This window comes from Ahaetulla prasina, chromosome 6 (genome assembly GCF_028640845.1).
Source record: "Ahaetulla prasina isolate Xishuangbanna chromosome 6, ASM2864084v1, whole genome shotgun sequence".
Taxonomy (NCBI): domain Eukaryota; kingdom Metazoa; phylum Chordata; class Lepidosauria; order Squamata; family Colubridae; genus Ahaetulla; species Ahaetulla prasina.
The window spans coordinates 83,632,927-83,654,579 of NC_080544.1; the positions used below are offsets into that span (position 1 = coordinate 83,632,927).

At 37.6% G+C, this 21,653-nt stretch overlaps 1 protein-coding gene across 16 annotated transcripts in view; it reads left to right on the plus strand.

Moving 5' to 3' along the window:
• The first annotated feature begins 9,890 nt into the window (after positions 1–9,890).
• MBNL1 (muscleblind like splicing regulator 1) overlaps positions 9,891–21,653 on the plus strand; it is a 206,839-nt gene continuing 195,076 nt past the window's right edge. For 5 of the 16 annotated variants that reach the window (XM_058188658.1, XM_058188663.1, XM_058188662.1 and 2 more), the window contains exons 1-2: positions 9,893–10,040; positions 10,420–10,512. The gene's annotated coding sequence lies outside the window, so the exon portion shown is untranslated. Of the gene's footprint in view, positions 10,041–10,419; positions 10,513–21,653 lie in introns of all 16 variants that reach the window. The other 11 variants (XM_058188666.1, XM_058188671.1, XM_058188673.1 and 8 more) reach the window with 5 other exon arrangements.

Consider the following 21,653-nt stretch of genomic DNA (forward strand, 5'->3'; position numbering starts at 1 on the left):
AGAGAGAGAGAGACAGACAGAGACAGGGACAGAGACAGAGACAGAGACAGAGACAGAGATACACACACAAAAAGATAGACAGACAGACAGAGAGACAGAGAGAGAAAAACCAACCAACCAACCAACCATAGAATAATAGCAAAATTCAATGGAGCAATAAGACATGTAATTTTTAAAAATCTACATTTATAACATTGAAATAAGAAATGACACAGATCAAGTGTTCCCCCAAGTTCTGGACTAGTGGAATTGTCATGGTGTGAGAGAATGTTATTGGCAACAATGAGTGACTCTACCTATATCAATTTTCTATATACTCAGTACTTGTAGAGATACCTTATTTTCCAATTTTACCTATGTAGAAATTTTCACTATTTGGCTGAGTTGCTCAAGGGACTTGTAACAGCAAAACAATGCATGAAGAATCAGTGTAGTGTGTTTGCTAAAAGGCTGAATTTCAACTAGAAGCTAGTTGATCAACTCGCCACTTGCTCATGGAGCTCAGGGGATGACTTCTGGGGCCAGTCACTACTTTTTAGCCCTACTTGTCCAGAGAGAGCACTATAAGCCAACCAGAGGAATATAAATGCAATGTATTTTTTAAAAAATAGATCCATTATATTTTGCTTATTTAACATACCAATTTGGTAACAGGTTTTAAGATCTATGCTGCTAAAGATAATGAATTCCCTATAGACAATGCTATAGACAGGGGTTTAAGGTAACCATTATCCAAATTACTCCCTGTAGATTTAGCAGCAAATTAAGAGTTTGAGGCAGAATAAAGCACACAAACACTCTACAGACACACATACACACTTTTATGCTGAAAGTAAATTTATGTCTTGTATTAAAGCTTTTCAGCCTCAGAGAGGCAAAGGTTTGAAAAACTATAACATTTTGAAACTAGTTGTTCGTTGTTTTAACTGCTTGAAGCATAAATTTAGGACATGAATCAATGCAATCCTAAAGCTCAACTGTTTGTCTACAGTATCTGTTTATCTGAACAGTGACTTGCAGTATTTTAACAAGCCGTTTAGGAAACCAATTTTAGCAATGTCTTATTGAGACACTTGTATAACAACGGAGCCTTGAAATAAATGTGTATTATGGAGGTTTATGCATGAAAAATTACATCACAGACCTTAACTTTTATTGCTTTTCTTTATGCTTTTCTAAGATAGAACAGGTTGCTTGGGTTTTTTTTATATGCAAGAAAGTTGCTTCTCTTTCTACACAATTCTGTGCTTGTGCAGCTCCTCTATTTCAACACATTGCTCAAGAGAAATTGGAAAATTTATGATACTGAGAGTCTGTTTGGAAATTTTAGAGAAGAAACAAATGTTAAGGTAGCACTTAACATTCACTTTGGCATTTTTAACTTACAGAAGGCATTTTAATAGCTAAAATGCAACAACACATTTATAGTCCTTTCAGGGCTGATATACTGTACAAAGTCTTGTTTTCTTTCCAGAGATACAGAAGTTAAAACCCGCATTTTAAAAATAGGCAAATGTGTTTTTTAAAAAAAATCAAATTCAGAATTTTTAATGGAGGTATACTACAAGTAGCATGAAAAATTTTGTTTTGAATGGGTTATGTTGAATTTCCTAAAGTTTAAATTTTTAAAAGTGTAGCCAGAGATAGTGAGACTGGAAATGTGGAGATCAGACAGCTGCAGTTTAATAAAAAGGGATATAAGAGGCAGAGCCAAAAGTTCATTCTGTACAGAATCAACCATCTTTAGCAATTAAGTTTATCTCTCCTACACAGTCCACAATTTCAAGTGGTTTACACTAGCAAAGAGCTGATGATATTATTGTAAAGCAAATTACTATATAACCTAAACTGAGTAGAGGGAAAACCACTGTAGTGTTCTTAAAAATGTTACCTGTTGATACATTATAGATACAATGTAGTTAAAAATGATTTTAAAACACAGACTACCTTCCTTAGTAAAATAGAATTTATATAATAATTCAGCCTTCATTCTGTTGTACAGAGTTTGGAATAAATTCTGTATCTCACAAAAACCTATCAAGGCCTTCTGGAAAGATATACTAATCCTTGACTGAAGAGTTATCTAAAGTTTTTCTCACTCAAACTTTATCAGGAAACTTCAGGGAATATTTGGAAACAATTGCTTGAGAGGAAGTGGAGAAATCCAAATTTCATATATCAGGAACTGCACTTGTTACAGTTCCATTGTAGAGAAAAGGCTGCTATTGACAAGAGAGTTAAGCGCATAAGTTTGGTGTAATAAAGTGAAGGAATCCATTATTTTAAAAGTTTGAATGCATTTTTGAATTCTGGGAAGTAAGCTATATGATTCTCAGCTGAGGAAAAAGCAAACAGAAAAAAGTAATTTTAACATTCTGAGTTCAGGAGGTGGGGGTGAGCAATGAATAAGGACTATTTTCCTGAGTAACAGAATTTAAAGCAGTGATATCTTCTGTAAAAGTATTTCTCCCTTTTAGTCAGTAGTGATAACATAAAAGGAGTTTGAAAGAACTAGTAATAACACTTTTTTGTTTGCTTCTTGTGTTTCATCAACAAAGCAATGTAATATGCCCATGTGGAAAAAGTAATGTCCCTTTTGATTTAGGCCAGCATCTTTCAAACTTAGCAGTTTTAAAATGTGTGAACTTCAAGCTCTAGAATTCCCCAGCCAGAATTCTGCATCCATGCATCTTAAAGTTGCCAAGTTTGAATTAACTAATTGAGACATCCTTTAGCTGAAGGAATTGAAACAATTCCCCCCCCCTGTAATTCATTAATGAATGAATATTCCTCAATATTATTTCAATAATATTTGAAGATTTATTAGTATGAACCAATATACTAATTTCAGATCTTGTATTAGTTGCCAAAATATTTAATGTGTTCTTCATCCATTCTTTCGTAACAGTATACATGTTTATAAGTTTGAAGTCAATTCCTTGCCGCATAATCCATTTATGTATCAGCTTCAGGGGATGGACAGGTATTTTTTTATGGAATTCTCTAGTACAAAACAGAATTCATAGTTTTTTCAACAATAGTAAGTCATTGAATTCTTAAAAGTACTTTTAACCATAATATTACCACCTCCATGCTTAACAGTAAGGATGTGATTTTTATTGTAGAATTCAGTTTTTAACTACTATATTTCCAAAAATAATAGTATCTATAGAGTCTTTAAAAATCCACTTTTAACTAATCTGTCCATCAAGTGTTCCTCCAGAAGTTTGAAATATTATCCAATAATTTTGGGGTCAGTAGGTGCAAGTTTGATAGGGACACTAGCTTTTCTTTTAGTGAGCAATGATTTGTGTATTGCTACTTTCTTGTGAATCTCATTTTTATGTAGCATTTGTCTGATGCTAGAATCATGAACACAAACATTAGATGATAGAGATCCTTGGATGTAGTTCTGGCATCATCCTGGATTATTTCAATTTGCATCATTGCAGAAATTTTGGCAAAATATTCATTCTGAGAAAGAGAGTTTGTTGCCATCATACTTCTTCATTTCACACTTCTTCATTTCTCTAACCACGGATTAGTAGAGCCCCAGGGTTTTAGAAATGACTTGATAACATTTTCTAGCTGATAATAAGATTTTCATGAAGATCTTCAGAAATTTCTTTTGAACAGGACATGATATGCCCCTAGAATCCATGTGGTAAAAACCTCCCTGTGAAGATAAGAATTAGTAATCTCATTGTCTATGCTATGCCTTTAACTGAACTGGAATAAATGATTATTTTTTTCATACTAATATGTAGACTTTGAATAACGTTCATAAAATAAATAAATGAAAGAAGCATCAAGTATCTTCTCAGACCTCCCTCCCTCCCTCCTTCCTTCCTTGGAGCCTTTGAATGATTTGTGTAGGCATTGCATACTAGAGCTGCTGCTGATATTCCACATCAGTATCTATTTCTTCAGTTAAGGAGAAAAAGAAAGAAAAAGAGGGGGCAAGGGGGGGAGGGAGACACACACACACACACACACAGAGAGAGAGAGAGAGAGAGAGAGAGAGAGAGAGAGAGAGAGAGAGAGAGAGAGAGAGAATCTTAAACATTTAAACTGCCCACCTTAGTTAAGATTTTTATGAGTTTACATCTCACACTATAGAGGTTCTGAGCATGTGAACTCAATGCATATAAATCTAATAAATCTCACAGGAACAAAGATGCCTCGTTAAATAACTCAATGTAGTGTTATTTGCATTGCAGTAACAAGTCTTTACAAAAGTGCAGTTTAGGTAATTTGCTAGTAGGGAGTGAAAGTTAGAAAGTACCCCAGCTTCATTATTTCTCTTTCTGTTATAATTCAGACTGCACAAAGCAAACTATAATCCACATTTCACATATAGTGTATTATCCATGACACCCTGTTCCTATCCTAAGCAACTGGCAGCTAGAATTTTAAACTGTGTTTCTTCATATATGTAATTTTGAACTGGGGTCAAAGCACAGCACAAATATTAAAAAAATAGCTCAGTGTTCTCCTTAGATTATTGCTTAGTGTTAAACTGACTGGGTAAGAATACAGTACTTTTACAGAAGCTCTGACGAAAGCTAGCTTTGTGGTTTAGAATTGAAAGCTTCTGAAGGCTGCACAAACTTATTAAACGTTATAGCAATTGGTATAGGTTCTCTCTCTCTCTCTCTCTCTGCGTGTGTGTGTGTGTGTATGTGTGTGCGCGCACGTGTGTGTGTGTAGCTTTACAATTTATGGCTCATTCATGCATCATTGGTATAGTAATATTTCTTTTCCAGCCTTTTATGTAATATTTTGATGATAGTGGAATTGGTCCTTGCACAATTAAATGCAAGGTCAACTTCATGACAATATACGGGTTTTATTTCTTTCCTTTGCTTAGCTGAGTGTGGTCTATGAAGAATTTGCTTCTGTCCCAAATATGACCTTCACTTTTTTTCAAGATGGTTACATCTTCCTTTTGTTCAAAAACAGGAACTTAAATTTGCATTAGTGAAATGCTTCTTATTTTGCAAAACTATGGAAAATACTTAATGGGAAACTAAAATCTCACCAGTGTTCTTCTCTTTATTTCTTATTTCCAATGCTTCATTAGCGTCGTTCATGGTACAGGTTGTTCAAGCGAATGGAAAGAAATATCTACTTTGACCTATGAGAAGGATGCTTTATGAAGAGGACAAAGAGAATGAAACAGTATGTACCTCTAACAAATAGACTACATCACAAATGGGGCACATTTTCTAGGCCAATAGGCACATTTGGAGTTTTGTAATAATGCCATGGCTTATCTCATGAAACAGTTAACATGAAAAACTGATTTATTTACAAAGACTGTCATGAACAGCATGTTCAATCATCAATAACTAATTATCAGTGGATGAACCAGTGAGGTTGTGATCCATACAAGGACCCTTACTAGTAGATTGTTGCTATTTCTTCCATGCAGCTTAAAAATCTGATGGCAAATTACTATATTATTAGTTACTAAAATGTTGAGAGATGGGAACAATGAGTGAAGAATTGCTTTTCCTACTTATGTTCAATGTCAATGTGGAGAAAGAACATCTATGTCCTATTGGATTTCTTTGTATCTTGTTCATAAACAATACTTGCTGTTCACTAGGCAAGTAAGAGATTTCCTAGAGGAATGGCCCCAAGCACCACTTATACATTAGAAGTATGTATTTTTGTAATTTGTTTTTGAAACCACAGCTAGTTCTGCCATAAAATAGATATTCACATATTATATATTGAGACACGACACTGTGACTACAAGCAAATACAGCTTGCATCTCATATTACTAATAATATTAGTAGTACTGCAAACATTTCATAAAGCTTAATTGCATTTAAGTTATGGATAAAGTGTTTCATTCTGAATGGCTCCTGTAGTGTATATCAGAGTAATGGTAGCAACTTGACAATGCAAGTAACAGTAAAAATATATTTTAAATGTAAACAATTTATATAACAATAACCCACATGTGATTCTAGTATCAATCAGTCTCTTAAAGCCTTCCAAAACATGCTTTTGGAAGGACATATGAATGGGGTTTGCCTTGCTTTAGTAAGGAGAAAACTGTTCCCAAAATAGGAACTCTTACATAAAATACTTGCTTCTGTGACCCTTCAAACCCACTCCGTAAGTAGGAACTAAATGATAGTTGAAAGTTACTACACAGGTAATCAAAAGTATAAAAGTACTTTACAGCTGTTTGATTGAATAGATATTTCCCTACTTATAAATTTAGGACGCTGACTAAAGCCTGTTTTAAAAACATTAAACTGGTCTGTTCAGTAGTCTTTTTCTAGCTCCTCAGAAACTGATCTTGGCTAATGATTTCCACATGTACAGTCTTGGATTGATTCAGTAACATCCCTTAAGCAGTTCCACATATTATAAAGAATGACCTGGTAGTTTTGGTTGATTGCCTGTTCGGATTCCAGTTGGGTGGTCATTTTATAAAGAAAGTAAACACAGTAACGCATAGAAACAATCAAAACAAAATAAAAGAGGAGAATGCATAGTTAAGCAATTCTCTTATTGGTAAAAAAAAACACCTCACTTCTTGTTATGTGACCTTTGGATTGCAATAAAAGTATTGTCAGATATGAATTTTAGAGTTTTTTTAATGCTCTGCTCTGCTGCACTAAACCCCTATCTCACTCTGTTACTAAGACAGTGTAATGTAATGTCTTAGTTTGTAATATGTAAGGAAATTTTAGTTATTAGTTACAATATATTATACTGTAACATAAAGTTGTATCTTATTTTTTGTTGCCAGTGGGATTATAGTTTCTTCCAAAGCATTTTTATTTTTAAATGCATTGGTTTCTCTGCGCACAGTCACCCATGCCCTCGTTACATCTCGTCTGGACTACTGCAATGCTCTCTACATGGGGCTCCCCTTGAAGAGCACCCGGAAGCTCCAACTGGTCCAGAATGCGGCCGCGTGGGTGATAGAGGGAGCATCTCGTGGCTCCCATATAACAACTCTCCTGCGCGGGCTGCACTGGCTTCCGGTGGTCTTTCGGGTGCAATTCAAGGTGTTGGTTACCACCTTTAAAGCGCTCCATGGCTTAGGACCGGGCTATTTATGGGACCGCCTACTGCCACAAACAGCCTCCCACCGACCTGTGCGCTCCCACAGGGAAGGCCTCCTTGGGGTGCCGTCGGTGAAACAATGTCGACTGGCGACCCCCAGGGGTAGGGCCTTCTCTGTGGGGGCTCCTGCCCTCTGGAACGAGCTGTCTCTGGGGCTTCGCCAACTCCCCGACCTTCGAACCTTCCGCCGTGAGATGAAGACTCTTTTATTCCATCGAGCTGGGCTAGCCTGATTAAGTAATTTTAAATGGGGTTTTAGTTTTTTGTATTATTTAGTATTTTAATATTTTTGGCCACTATTTATATAAATTTTTAGTCTGTTTTTAATGTGTATTTATTGTATCTTTTAAATTGGCTGTTAACTGCCCTGAGGCCTTCGGGAGAAGGGCGGTATACAAATGCAATAAATAAATAAATAAATAAATAAATAAATAAATAAATAAATAAATAAATAAATAAATAAATAAATAAATAAATAAATAAATAAATAAATAAGTGAAATTACTTCCACTTCAGACCATCATTTCTTCACCTAGTGAAGAACAATTATCATTATTTGTAGTTTCAGTTTAGTGACAAGAATTTTGAATATTTTATTCAAGAAGAATGGCCTTCACAAATGGTCCGAGAACATCAAATAAATATACCATAATCCACATATTTTATCACCGCACTTTTTAATCAGGCTTAAACAGCTGCACCAAAAGGAAGTCATGCAATCAACAAACAAAGGTACAATCAACAAACAAATAGAAACATTAAAAAAAAATTCTTATATGTTGCTTTGACCAGGTACAGGGACTATACAGTGGTTATATTGACAAATGTTTGCAGGGTAAGGCAGAAGACTGTTGCAGCCTCAGGGCTCCATTTATGGGATTTTTTTGTTTTTGTTTTTTGCAAGATTTAGCTGGCAGTTGGGCAAGATCCTAGTTGGGTTAAGATGACTATTATGGGATTACACAAGCACTCACAAATACACAGGATCTACCCAGCACCCAGAGATTGTAATACATGTGCATCAATTGAACTGCCAGCAGTTAGCTACAAGACACCTGTTTTTGGTGAGAAGTTGAATCTAAGGTGCTCTTTGTCCTGTTCCCTCAGATGACTTTTGGCAACAGGTATTGTATAGATAACAGCATAACTTTTGGCATGAAATGGCCAATTGCTTTTATATGGACTGGTGGATAAAGATAGTACTTTATTATCTTCGGAAACTAACAATTTCTCCTGTGTAAATAAATTGGTAATAGACTATTCTATCTGAGACAAAAGAGATTTCAATTTATTTCTAGCATTTCCTCCTAATAAAGGGAAGAGCACCTTTAAATGACTTCACACAATTTATCAGCACATAATTGGTGCAGAAGAGAGGCCCAATAGCATGGATATCTACATGCCTCAAAACTTCAAAAGGATTAGTGCACAGTCATTAAGTACCAGCGTTGAATGATTTGCACAAGAACCTTTTTTGCACAAGTGCTAGTCCAGGGTATCTAACACCACCCTTCACAAATGAAATCCCATATCAGCATTTCAATTGTCTTGTCTCTCCAATGCAAATGAAAAAAAAATCTAATATTGGCAGGAATGCACATTCAGCTTAAGCATGTCTGATACTGGCATTGTGTGAACAGTAATTTAATAGTTTCAAACCTGATGTAGATGTGGTAATGTTCCAAGACTGCCTTGGGCTAATAATATATAAATAGGCGCACACTTGAGTGGGCACCAATGCATGGAAAAAATAGGAGAGGAGGACACCACCATGATTTTCTTGGAGCTCATCGGAACTTCTGACAAATGAGTTTCTCTCCCTGTTCTTGGACTGCTTTACTGCAGGCGGTAGGTGGGGGCTCAAATGATAGGTTTGGGGCCTACTGTTTACAGGCCAAAACGGCTGAATTGTGCAGCGTTTTACTTTTTGTCAGCCCTTGAGTTAAATCGGGTAAGTCTATGAATACGTGAAGCCCAAATCAAACGGTCTTTTTACCCTAGTGAGCTATGAGAACCGTAATCTGTCTGAACGGGGAGAGAATTCAGATCTAGGAACTGGGCTTCTCTTCTGCACCCATCTCTGGTTCCTTACTCCTCCCTCCCCCCCTCCCGCATATGGCACCCTTGGACTGGCTCCAATAGAACCGGGAGCCCTGAAATTCTCAGGGCTAAAAGGAGAAGCACCAAAAATGCGCAGTGTTTAAAAAGAACCGAAGAAGCTAGAGATGTCATCTGATGATCGAGCGAATTTGCAAGGTGCCTTGAATGTTAAGTAGTTTTACAGTTAGTGCTGCAAAGCCTGTGGGTGGGATACCATCCGGCGCCTCCACTTTGCAGCAACAGAGCCGAGACCAATTATCCTGTCCCCCCCCCCCCTGCCCCAACCTCAGAGACGCTCCACCGAAAGAGACCTTTTTTTTTTTGGTACCCGCCGCATTTACAGTACGACCCTCCCCCCCGGGGGAGGGAGGGGGGAAAGGCTGGCGAGAGAGAGAGAGGGATGTGGCGCGTGCGTGCCTACGTGCGTGCCTGGTTTTTCCTCTCGCTCGCTCTGTTCCTCTTTTTTTTCCTCTCAAGTTGTACAAATCGACTTGGGAGATACCAAGGCGAGCGTTCGAAGGGGACCGCGCTTTCGGCGGCTGCTTGGCGTTCGCTTTTGCCACTTTCAGCCGCGCGCCCCCCCCCCTCACCCAACCACTCGGGCCTCGGGTTCCCCATCCTCTCCCCGTCGAATCTATTCGCTGGTGCCCACTTCCAAACCTTGTTTCCACAGACAAGCGCGCGCACAGACACGAGAGAGAGAGGGAGAGGAGAGAGAGACCAGACACCAAAGTGGGAAGCAGCGCGCGCTAGACGGTTCGCGCGCGCGCGCGTGGGGGCCGCGGGAGGGCGCGCGGGGCTCTTGTGCGCGCCCCCGCCTAACCTCCCCGCGTCTTCTGTACACCGTGTAATTTTATTTTATTTTATATTTCCCTCCCTTCCTTCCTCCCTTTTTGCATTCTTGCAGTCGTACGCCCAGTGGCTTCCTGGTTAGAGCTTGCTTGGATGGGGGAGGGGCGGCGCAGGCAGCAGCGGAAACTCGGCGCTTCAGATAAGAGCGTGCCCTGCACAGCCGTCGGCGACAGTCTTTTTGCACTGCAGCTGCCGGAGGTTTTAGGGCGACGAGAATGCCGCTGTGACAAGGCGAGTGGCGCGTCCCATCTTTTCCCCCCTCCCCTTTTCTCTCCCTTCCCCCGCCTTTTTTCCCCCCAGAGCTTGTTTTGGTTCTATTTATTTATGCTTTTCTTTTTTTTTTCTTTTTTCTAAAAAACAAAACAAAAAACAAGGTTTGGGAGGGTCGTCCTTTCCCGAATACCCCCCAAAATGCCTTGGTCGACCCGTCTGAGATCTGATGGTTGCCTCTGAAAAAATGTTGAGAGGTAAGACGTCTTTCCTTGTTGCCGATCAAGACTGGCGGGGAAAGGCTGGGAGGTTGCGGTGGGGGGGGGGGAGAGAAAGAGAGCGAGAGAGAGCCAGCAATGCTTTAGGTTTCGATTGGGCTGCGCTTTAGATCGGAGTCGCATAGAAGCCGCCTGGCTTTTTTTTTTTTCACGTCCCGGGCCGGAGGAAGCGATCTTCGAGGGCCGCCGCCACTGGCGGCGGTGGGAACTGGAGATCCCCGCCACAGTTTTTAAGGATTTCTTCTCTCTCCCCTCGCCGTCCTTTTTTTTTTTTTTTTTTTAAAAACAGGAAAGAAAACGAAAGGCAGAAGGTCGCAGTTGCAGTTCTGCCTCCAGCCGCCGTTTCCCTCTCTTGCCGCGGATACGCGGTCTGTGTTTGTGTGTGTGTGTGTGTGTGAGAGAGAGAGTGCTGCTGCTTTGCAGGGTCGTGCAGTTTTGCAATCTGCACAGATACGCACGCACAAACACACACGCTCGCGCCCAAAGGCTGAGGCTAAGCAGGTGTACGAAAAGCCCCCCCCCATTCCCTCGTTGACCTTTGTTTCGGGCTTATGTTACTACCCTGAACTTGGCGTGCTGCGTGTCCCTTATTTTAGACCCAGCGCCGCTCCACTTGGCTGTCGGGGGTAGGACACTTGACTTTGACAGGCCTCGCGTATCATAGCGCTCCGTATTGCAGCCACCCCTCCGAGTCCGAAGCCTTACTTCCCCTGGCAAAAATTAGAAGCGCGATTCCACCCTAATTTCCCCCCTTGTTGGAGGTCCCCCCCCAAAAAATATTTAAAGTAAATGCTGTAAAGCGTAAAGCGGGAGCCCATGTTTTTTGGGGTTTTTTTTGGGGGGGGAGGCTGACACATTGCCTACCGCATTTAGATTAACATGTGACATGTTTAGTTGTACTTCCTTATATGGAGAGCACTATAATTTGGCATCCCGAGGGATTTTGCCCAGGTTCACAAGTTCTGGAGAGTCCTTAAGTTACATATGCAAGTGCTAAGAATTCGCTTGTATTTTGATCGACTGGAGGTGCTGATAAATTGTGTGGCTTTTACCAGAAATGCACTTCGTGTGTGTATGTGTCTGGAGTGGTGGGGGGGAAGGTGAAACTGTGATGATTTAGGTTTCTTTCTGGGATGTGGTGCAGTGTATGGTAGCATCTGCAAAGTAGATAACTGGCACAGTTAAGGTTAAAAAAAGCCAGCTCACTCGCTGTTTACCCAGTGCTTCTGAATTCTCAAGTGAGCTGTTACAGGCATTTGGTTTTAGTTAACATGAACAAAAGTCCCAAGGGAAAAAAGTTAGAGGGGTTCTCCTCCCCTTTGAATGCATCTGTTTAGCTGTAGTATTCCATTTGTAAGCCTTCTGCTCAAAAGGATAATTTGCAAATGTCTTTGGCTATGTATAGAAACATAAAGACTTATACCATCAGTTTATATGTGTAAATATCTTTAATTTTAGGGATGAATATACATGTGATAGATAAATAAAACATGTTATATAATACATTTACTGAATGGTTATACTGCCTGGACGTGTGCTTCCAAATATGTAACTGTGCCATACCCAGATGGGCGAAGAAGAGCTGTCAGAATTTTCAAAATCTAGGGAACCCTTTGAGGCACCGGGAAAAGTTAACTGGCTAAGACTTGGAATATGTATTGAAAGAGAACAAGACAAAAGTGAATCTAATTAGTGTATGGTTGCTATGTAAAAAGGTCCTATTCGGATTGTTCAGGTGTCAAGGGATGGATTGTTTATAGAGTTTTCAATGGCCTGGAAAGGAGTCTGTACAGTCAATATGTGGCATTGACCACCATGACTAAATAGGATTAGAGAAATGCTCTTGAGGGAGAGCAAAGGTGGACAGAACCTGCAGCTTCCAAAACGGGAAGTATGCTTGCTACTGCTATGTAGTATATTTTAAAAGTAATGGAAAGTCATTTGCAAAACTGATTTTGAAGCAGTGTAAAGCAGCAATCCTGAATTCAGTGGATTCTTTTTGTAAAGCTTTGGTAAATAGGATTTATTTTTGCTGTTAGTTTAGTAACAGTTCTTGCAGTTTTATCATAAATGATTTGTTAGATCTGGCCAGTATCTAGTAGACCTACAGGAGAAAGACAAAATGTTTCAAATTTAGATAGCAAAAAGCTGAGGCATCTGTCAGTGATTAGGAATCTTGGTAGGTCAAAAATGACAGCAAGAATCTGGGGGAAAGGACGAAAATATGAATGATAGGTATATTAATTATCAGCAGATAATAAAGTAGTTAATTATCCAGTAGAATATATGCTGTTTAGTTTGTTGCACTAATCATATATTAAGTACTTCCAGGGAAATATCAGACTAAAAAACTAGTTCTTTATGAAACAAATCTAATAGGGTAACATTGGCCTAGTCTAGACATCACACTGCAATTGCTACATCATTGTCGGATAGCTAAGAGTGAGTCTGCCTTCTTTGTCTTTTTTTATTCTTCTTTCTCCTGAGCTTGTATGTTTTCTTTTGTTTTTTGGCTATGGGCTCCAATTGTGATTTATATATGTTATACTATAATGATATCTGGCTTGGAATAATTATATTCATTAACCACTATTTATTGATAAACCAGGATTTGAAATTGGGTTTTGAATTTAGAGAAAGAGAAATAAGAAACTTTTTGTAATTGTAACTAGTGTACAATAGTTTAAGCTTTTCAGAAAGCTGTCCTTATTGCTTAGTCCAAAAAGTGTTTGTGTGTGTGTCTGTGTGTGATCGAGGGTGAGGTGGGGGAGACTGTAATTTGTACCAGTTAAGGTTGAGTGCTTGTTATATTGTAACATCTGATCCTAAACATTGCTTCTTGATATACAGAAGGAAGAAAAGTAATTAAAAAGTTGACAAAATGTGGAGTGCTAGGTATCTAGGTTCAGGAATGCAAAGCAGACTGTATTTAACCATTGCAAAAATAAAAATTATACAGGATATGCAGGGTATGTTCCTAGGATCCATTGCTAATTTATGGGAGAAAAGAGGCCTGACATTGCATATATCTTTGATCTGTTCACTATCTTGACTTTTCTAGTTGAGTATATTGAGTTATATATGTTAGTCTTCGAAACTTCTGTAGAACATTTTAACATCTTGAACATCTTAATTACTTAGGAAAAGATTAATATAAAGGAGGAGGTTGGGAAAGCTCAAGTTCCTGATATATTATAAATGTGGCAAACCACCATTATTACTTAAAAAGTTTTTTAATGTAGCAATTGTTTAAGCATTCATAGCTAGCCAGTTCTTGAAAAGTATAGGGCCATATGTGCTGCCATGCAAAACTACTGTTCTAAGTTTGAGATCTTGAAGATCTTGTATCCTGAGCAGGTTGTTTAGAAAGGAATTCAGAAAGCTGTTATGTAATCTTAAAGAGGCCATTTGTTGGTATTTACTTTTCACTACAACAAATTATGTGATAAGACCATTTTCTTTGGATCAATATCTTAAGGAACTAAACATGATTTGCCCTTGGCTACTTGGCTTGTGTCATCAACCTAGCATCCTATAACTTAAAACTGGAGAAGGAACAGGATCCCTACATTCTGAGTAATATTTGGCTTACTTATTAAGTGCTGAAATTTGTATACATGTTGGAAAAGTATTTCTTGACTTATTTATGATCAGGATTCAAAATTCACTTTCAACAATTCTAAAGCATAGTTCATATCTTTTATGATATTGGGATGTTTGTTTTCATTTAATCATACCTTATAATAAAGTAGTTTTGAAAGATCCCATTTTCCCACAATTTGTTGTTAAATGAAAGTGCATTTTTTGTCTGTATGTGTCTGTATGTATGTGTTTGTGTGTTATTGTTGGTTAGTATTTTTAACATACAATTGTTAAATACCCCTTGTTTAAAGTATATAGTTGGATATAATTTTTTTGAAATCTTATTGTACAATTTAACTTTGGCATTGCTTTATTTATTTGTAGCACATATGGCTACTAAGTAACAAAAATACTCAATTGGTAAAATTTTTAAATTACAAAGCAAAAAATTACATTGTTGGTGTATCTGATGTGTGGCTGTGGATTTCTTTATGAGATAGGCCTTAAAATGTTTTCCTTTTCATTAGCATAATAAGCCACAATTTAACTAGGTTTATTAAATAGACCATATCTGAGTTATCTTGAGTCTTCACAATTGTGAAGTCATAAATCTAGTGGTTCTCACATGATGTAAATGAACCACATCAAAGTTTGTGTGATGTGTGAACTCAGTCATTCTGTTCAACATGCTATTGATTGAGAACTACTTTTGATTTGGCCTAATCTATAGAAAGTTTATTTAATAACATTTTGAATAATACATTTTAGATAGCATGTGACAGGATGGGTGGAATCGTTGCATCAGAAACACAAAGCTCTTTAACATCCCCTTATTTTGGAAGTGCTTAAAATTTCTTCAGTTCTACAAGATGAGTTGGGAGCAAATTAAAATTCCTTTATGGATATGTTAACTATTCGACAATTAGTATACGTGCTTTAAAGTTTGTAACTGTACACAAAAAGTGCAAATGATCACATGCTCACTCATTAGTTTTAGGATTTAGTAGACATCTTCTGAAACAGCATTAATTAATTACAGCCTGACTGAAAAGCAACTATTTTGGGTTGCTAAGAAATGTCACAGATTATGGATTGAAATTTGAGATTCTCAGAAGAGATGGACTATTGTACAGAAAACACTGCAAGGAGTTTAAATAAAGTAAGTTGCACTACTTCCTTCTTGAGACTAAGAATTAGGAGGCTTTCTCTAGGCTGCAAGTACAAACATATCTGTCTGTTTTATGTACAACCTTTAGTTGCAAATTTTAATGGAGAGGTAATGGACAATGCAGGAGGTGGGGAAGCCCAGTAATTTGCAGGATGGGCCTTAGCACCTCCTGATGTTCACAACTCTGTATTAGTGCCAGTTAGATGTGCTATTTAGTTGTCAATTACTGTCATTCTGAAAATAAATAAAGAGAAACAAACACGAGAATAGTATTTACTATTAAAAATATTTATGATTGCTAGAAATACAATATATATTGTAATACTATTATTTCTATGAATGTGTTACTGAAGATTAAAATATGACCTTTACAGTAAAGAAAAGAATTATATAGCATTTTAAAGGTAAGCAGTCATTTTACAAGATGAGCTTTTGTACTTCGGTCTGTTTTCTAGAGAACTTCAATTGTTTTCTGCCGTATGTTATTTGTGCTACTGGAGATTGTTAAAACGCTGCCATATTTTTTACAAAGTATATTGATAAGTATTTAAGCTGTTGCAGCCACATTTACCAAAACATAATTCTGTCCCTATTTTTCTTGGGTTTGTTCTTTAACTGATATACAGGAACTGGTTTCTGCCTTCCTGATTTTCCTTGTTAAGTTAAAACAATTACTTTCTTAAAGAGTGAATAATGTGACAAAATAAATACTGTTTCCTTGCAGGAAACTACTGATTTGGAATTTGACTGCTCTTTAAATGCTCAAGAAGTCGTTAGAATGTACTCCATTAAAACCTGGAACAATATTCCTCATTTATATCACTAGAGACAGCATATGGAATTGCAGAGTCCATGCAAACATATCTAAATGGCACATGCTGATTTAGCACAGCATTATAGAATAACCAAAAAAATCAGAACCCTTGTGATCATTATGTGTTGAGAAGACACTCCTGAGGGTTACATGAGATCAAATAAAAACAAATCTTTATTATGGCCAAAGAACAGGATCATACATGAGTATTAGGTGTGAGCAGTTCTTTCTCATACAAAAAAAAAAAAAGAATATTTAGAGCTGCAATGCAATTTTTACTTGAGCAATAATTGTCCAAATAAGACTTTTTTTCCTTATCTGGCTTTAGAGTGTCCATTGTTTGTTCCTCTATGTGTTTACTACAGATCTCCTGGTGAATGCTTCCTAATACATTTTTAGTGTTCACATATATATGCTGGCAATTTGTGAATGTCTGCCAACTCAGAGACATTGATAGATGCTGGCATATATGTGGATACTAATGTCAGACTTCTTGTATGTCCAAAAGTGAAAAGGTAATATTTCTTCATTTTCAAGCATTCAGTTATTAATGAATTCATTTAATTCAATTGGGACCATGGACATTTCACCAAATTTTGAATTTCCACTTATAGCTATCATGCATAATAATTTAATAATATATAACAGATATAAATTGCCCCTTGACAGATTCAAATCCTTTACTTGAAAAATGAAGTCAGTTTCAAGGATTGGAATAAAGCTATAATAATTAAGCTTTTATGGATATGTTTGTAACTTTCCAGTTGTTGTCTTATTATGCTCAAAAGAATTTGCAGCAACTGGGTTGATTCAAAAGGCAATATGTACTAAGTAAGCATTTTCTGAGTCTTAGGCCCTTCAAATTTGGATTGGAGCATAATCCTATTGTGTAATATGCAAACTTTTTTGAAATGATCTTAAACAGCTCTGGATTTCATATATGGTGCGTGGACTGGATTTCCATTTATAAAGATTCTATGTCCTAAATTATCCAAAATACAAATAAGTTTGTATTTTGATGTATATACTTAATATTTCTATGATATGTTCAATGTTTTGACAGTATGGACATTTATTTCTTTTATCTTATAACTTTCATAATTGATCTAAATAAAAAGATTGGGCTGGATTACAGCATGTTAAAATGTATGTAAGCAGCAACAATAATAAATCAGTTCTTCACAAGATAACATTTAACTAGTTCAAGGCTTGAGGAAATAAAACAGCAGTGATCTTTTATATACTTTGAAAGTGTGGGGAGGTGAAGGGAATTCAGAAGCTGAGAGCAGCCATAAAGAAGGTCTGCCTGTCATCATCCATGTCTTTTCATTATAGGTAGTTCTCTCACAATGACCATATGTTTGTGACTGTTTGAAGTTATGACAGCATGGAAGAAAGTGCCTTAGAACCCCTCAGAGCTGCCTTATCGATGAGACGATGGCCTATGAATATAATAAAATTAATGACTGCCGCAGTTATGACAATGACTGTCATAGCCTTCTTTGCGTACTTTGCTCCCTTCCTCTCATCTTGGTTAATTGAATTTTAACTGAATTATAGTGCATGTTTTTTGTTTATTGTTTTAATGTTTATATCATGTTTTAATTATATAGCTTTAAGCCACCTAGAGTCGCCACGGCAACATGGGCAATATAGAAGTTGATAATAAATAAACTCTCCCAGCTATGGCCTCCATCTGCTTTTAAAAAGCAGCCAGATATAAATCCAGAATAATCACCAAATAATGCATCAACTAATTCAGTGGGAACTACAGGACCAATTACTGAGATTAACGTTCCTGAATATTTACTCATTTGTGGAGAATTACAGGTTGAGTTTATTTTGCTCCTCCTATAGCCAGACTGCCTCCTGGCACCGCCCCAAGATTTCCATGGCATGAGAATGGCACTGTTCAGCTGAATGTCATCGATATATAGCGGTACTTAAAAGTTTTTAAATCTTTTGGAACGTTCAATGTTTCTGCATAAATATTGGCTTGGGGATCTGTTGGGATTGTCCCATTTCAGATTAGGTTAGGAGATTAGGAGATGATCCCACCCCGTCCTGTTTTTTTATTAGTCCTTTTTATCTAGCCTTGATTAATTTTAACCTTTTAATTCTTAATGCAGAAGGTTTTTTAATGTTTTAATATTACCATTTTTATATTGTGTTTTTATATTGTGAGCTTCCCAGAGTTGCTTGACAGTGAGATGAGCGGTACATTAAATAAATAGATAAATAAATAAAATCTAAAACATGATCTGTTTTCTGCACAAGTCTTAAAACCAAAAAGTATCCCTATAAACAAATGAAATGTTATTGTACTTGTTTATATTTAATGAGAAAAATACATCTGTGCTACATTAGAAAGATGCTCTTTTGTCTTATTAAAACATATTTTCTGAGCTGTGGGTAAAAACATTTTGTTTTAGAATTTCAAACTTCATGTGCAAGAAGATAAATATACTTAAAGTATTGTTTGTTTAGCTTATTGAGGTTAACAAAGTAATTAGTCTCATGGCAAGCATAGATCTGACAAAGTAATATCAACATTGGGAGTATACTCCCATATTTTTTTTCCTGAAAGATAAATAAAATATTCTAAACATATCCTGAGTGTCCTCAGTAATCCTGTGTTGAGCTGATCTTAAAAAGGTTTGATAAGGATGTCTTGCATTCTTGTATGTACTCTGCATTTATTTTGACTAGAAAAAAGTAGATAAAATTATACATGCGTTTATATTAAAGCAAGTGCTTCAATCTTCCATTTATTTCTACAAAGAATTAGTTTTTATTTATTCAACAGAAAATACTGTGTAATTTCAGTGGTGTTGGTATAACTGAAAAATTAGTGAGATACTCAATAGGGTTTTAAATGTGCAAACGTATGTTTTATGTTTAATATCAAATGATAAAAGCAAATTAAATTCTGAAGTCTTCAGAGAAGTTGCATTGTTACTCGTTATTTATTAATAATTTGTTACTGTAGCTTGTTAAAAATTTTTTTCCATAGGAGCTATCATTTAGTATAAGCTACATGCAGCAGAAATGGTTGTATATGTGGTTTCATTGCAAATGAGAGTTTCATATAAGCTAAAAGGAAATCATACTCTCATCAAACAGATTATTTTCTTCATTTATGACTATGGACTTCAGACAGACAAGAATGCATATTGCTGCCCTTAATGGTTTTCTTGCCTTCAACTTTATTGCAGTTATTATGACAACTGTCAACAGGCACAAAAGCTTCCATGTTTGCTGTTTGTTAAATAGTCTAAAATGCAGGATAATCACTACACACGGATGTTATCACTAGTCCAAGATATCGATACTGTATTGATCACTGGAAAAGTCACATGGAAATAATTTAAAATAATTTCCAACCATATATTAGCTGGGAAATATACCATTTGTGTGCACAAGAAATTCAGTTACCATAGCCAGAATAGGCAGACAGAACTTTGACCATTTCTATCTTCCCAAAACGCTATGAAACTGAACAGCCAAGTTCAATTCTGTCACAGTGTTTCAATCCATCAATCAATTGTGTCCTCGTAGCTCACAAACAAAAAATTAATAAAGACCCTGTTTCCCCGAAAATAAGACATTCCCTGATAATAAGCCCAATTGGGCTTTTGAGCGCATGCGCGAAAATAAGCCTCCACCCCAAAAATAAGCCCTCCCCGAAAATATTTAAATGCAGAGCTGGAAATCAGGTAAGACAGCAAGAGGAGCCCCATCTTGCTCCATGCGCCCCAAAATAATAAGACCTCCCTGAAAATAAGGCCAAGCGCTTATTTTGGGATTCAAAAAAATATAAGACAGGGTCTTATTTTTGGGGATACATGGTACAAAAACAAAATAAAGCCACACCTAGACTCTAGATACTTTACTATATAATAGTCATATAATAATATAACCAATGGATAACTATATTAATATAGGAACTTACATATTTTATATCACTAGCTCCACAATCAATCGGGGGGAAATACTTCACTGACACTCTTCCGGGTTCCAGCGGCACCCCCTGCAGACCATCCCAGAAGGCTTCAGGGAGGCTTACCAGGCCCAAAACAAGTGCATGGGGTGTGGCACCCTTACGTGGGGGGGCGTGCATGCATGCGTGGTGGGAGGGGTCATGCGTGCATGTGTGGGGGAGTGGGTGGGTCACATGCGCATGTGCAGGGGGCAGGCCATGCGGGGCATTGCATTATGGGTGTTGGCATGTGCGCGCATGACCCACCCCGCACTTCTTCCAGTTTTGGCACACAACAGGAAAAAGGTTAGCCATCCCATAAGTAATCAGGACCGGGTTACTTACGGGACCGCCTACTGCCACCAATGGCCTCCCATAGACCTGTGTGCTCCCATAGTGGGGGCCTCCTCAGGGTGCCGTCAGTCAAACAATGCCAACTGGTGGCCCCCAGGGGGAGGGCCTTCTCTGTGGGGGCTCCTGCCCTTTAGAATGAGCTGCCTCCGGGGTTGCGTCAACTCCCCGACCTCCGGACCTTCAAACGCGAGCTCAAGACTTTTTTATTCCACCGTGCGGGGCTAGCCTAATGAAATTTTAATGGGGTTTTTTATGATGGTTTATGTTAGTTTTAATCTTATTTGGCCAAATTTTAGAATCAGTTTTTTAATATGTTTTTAATTTTTGTTTGTCTATGTTGTTTTTATTTTGGCTGTTAACCGCCCTGACTCCTTCGGGAGAAGGGCGGTATAAAAATTGAATAAATAAATATATAAATATATAAATAAAATCACTGATCTAGACTATGTGATTGTATCTTGCACTTGGTATTTGTTGACCTCTGCTTTAATAGCAAGGCTCATATCTCTTGTTTGCTTTTATGAACGGCATATCTGGGCTTATGGTTTGGCTTTTGAAATAGGCAGTCCCAGATCAAGAATGAGATCCATTCCTGAGGCTTTAAACCTGAAGTTTAAATTCCTTAAGTTGAATTTGTATTTAATCAGAACATGTTATTTAGCATCAATTTACCCAAATGCTTTTCTTGGTATACAGCAGTGATGGCGAACCCTTTTGGCACCGGGTGCTGAAAAGGGAGTGTGCACACGCTTGTCTGGGCCACAACCTGGAAGAAGAAGTGGCCAGGGTGCATGTGTGTGCCCAGAAATGAACTTCTAGTTTCTGGCGCGCACATGTGCACTGGTCAGCTAGTCTTTCAGGTGCTGGCGCTCATGCACGCATGCCAATCAGCTGATCGGCACACATGCTCATGCAGGAAAACAGAAGACCAGCTCTTCCAGTTTCCAGCACTGCTGCATGCACGGAGGCCAGCTGATCGTCGCGCACGCAGACATGCCAGAAACCCAGAAGTGGAATGGATGATGCCGCGCATGCCAGGCGACATGGTTTTGCATGCCACTTCGGGCACGCGTGCCATAGGTTTGCCATAGTATTTATTTTACTTGTCTATGCATATAAAACACTTAACATACGCCTTCAAAAACAAATGCTTAGAAAAAAGAAAAAGGATTGTTATTAAAGCACTATAGCACTAACACTCATGAAAACATTGAGCAGCTTCA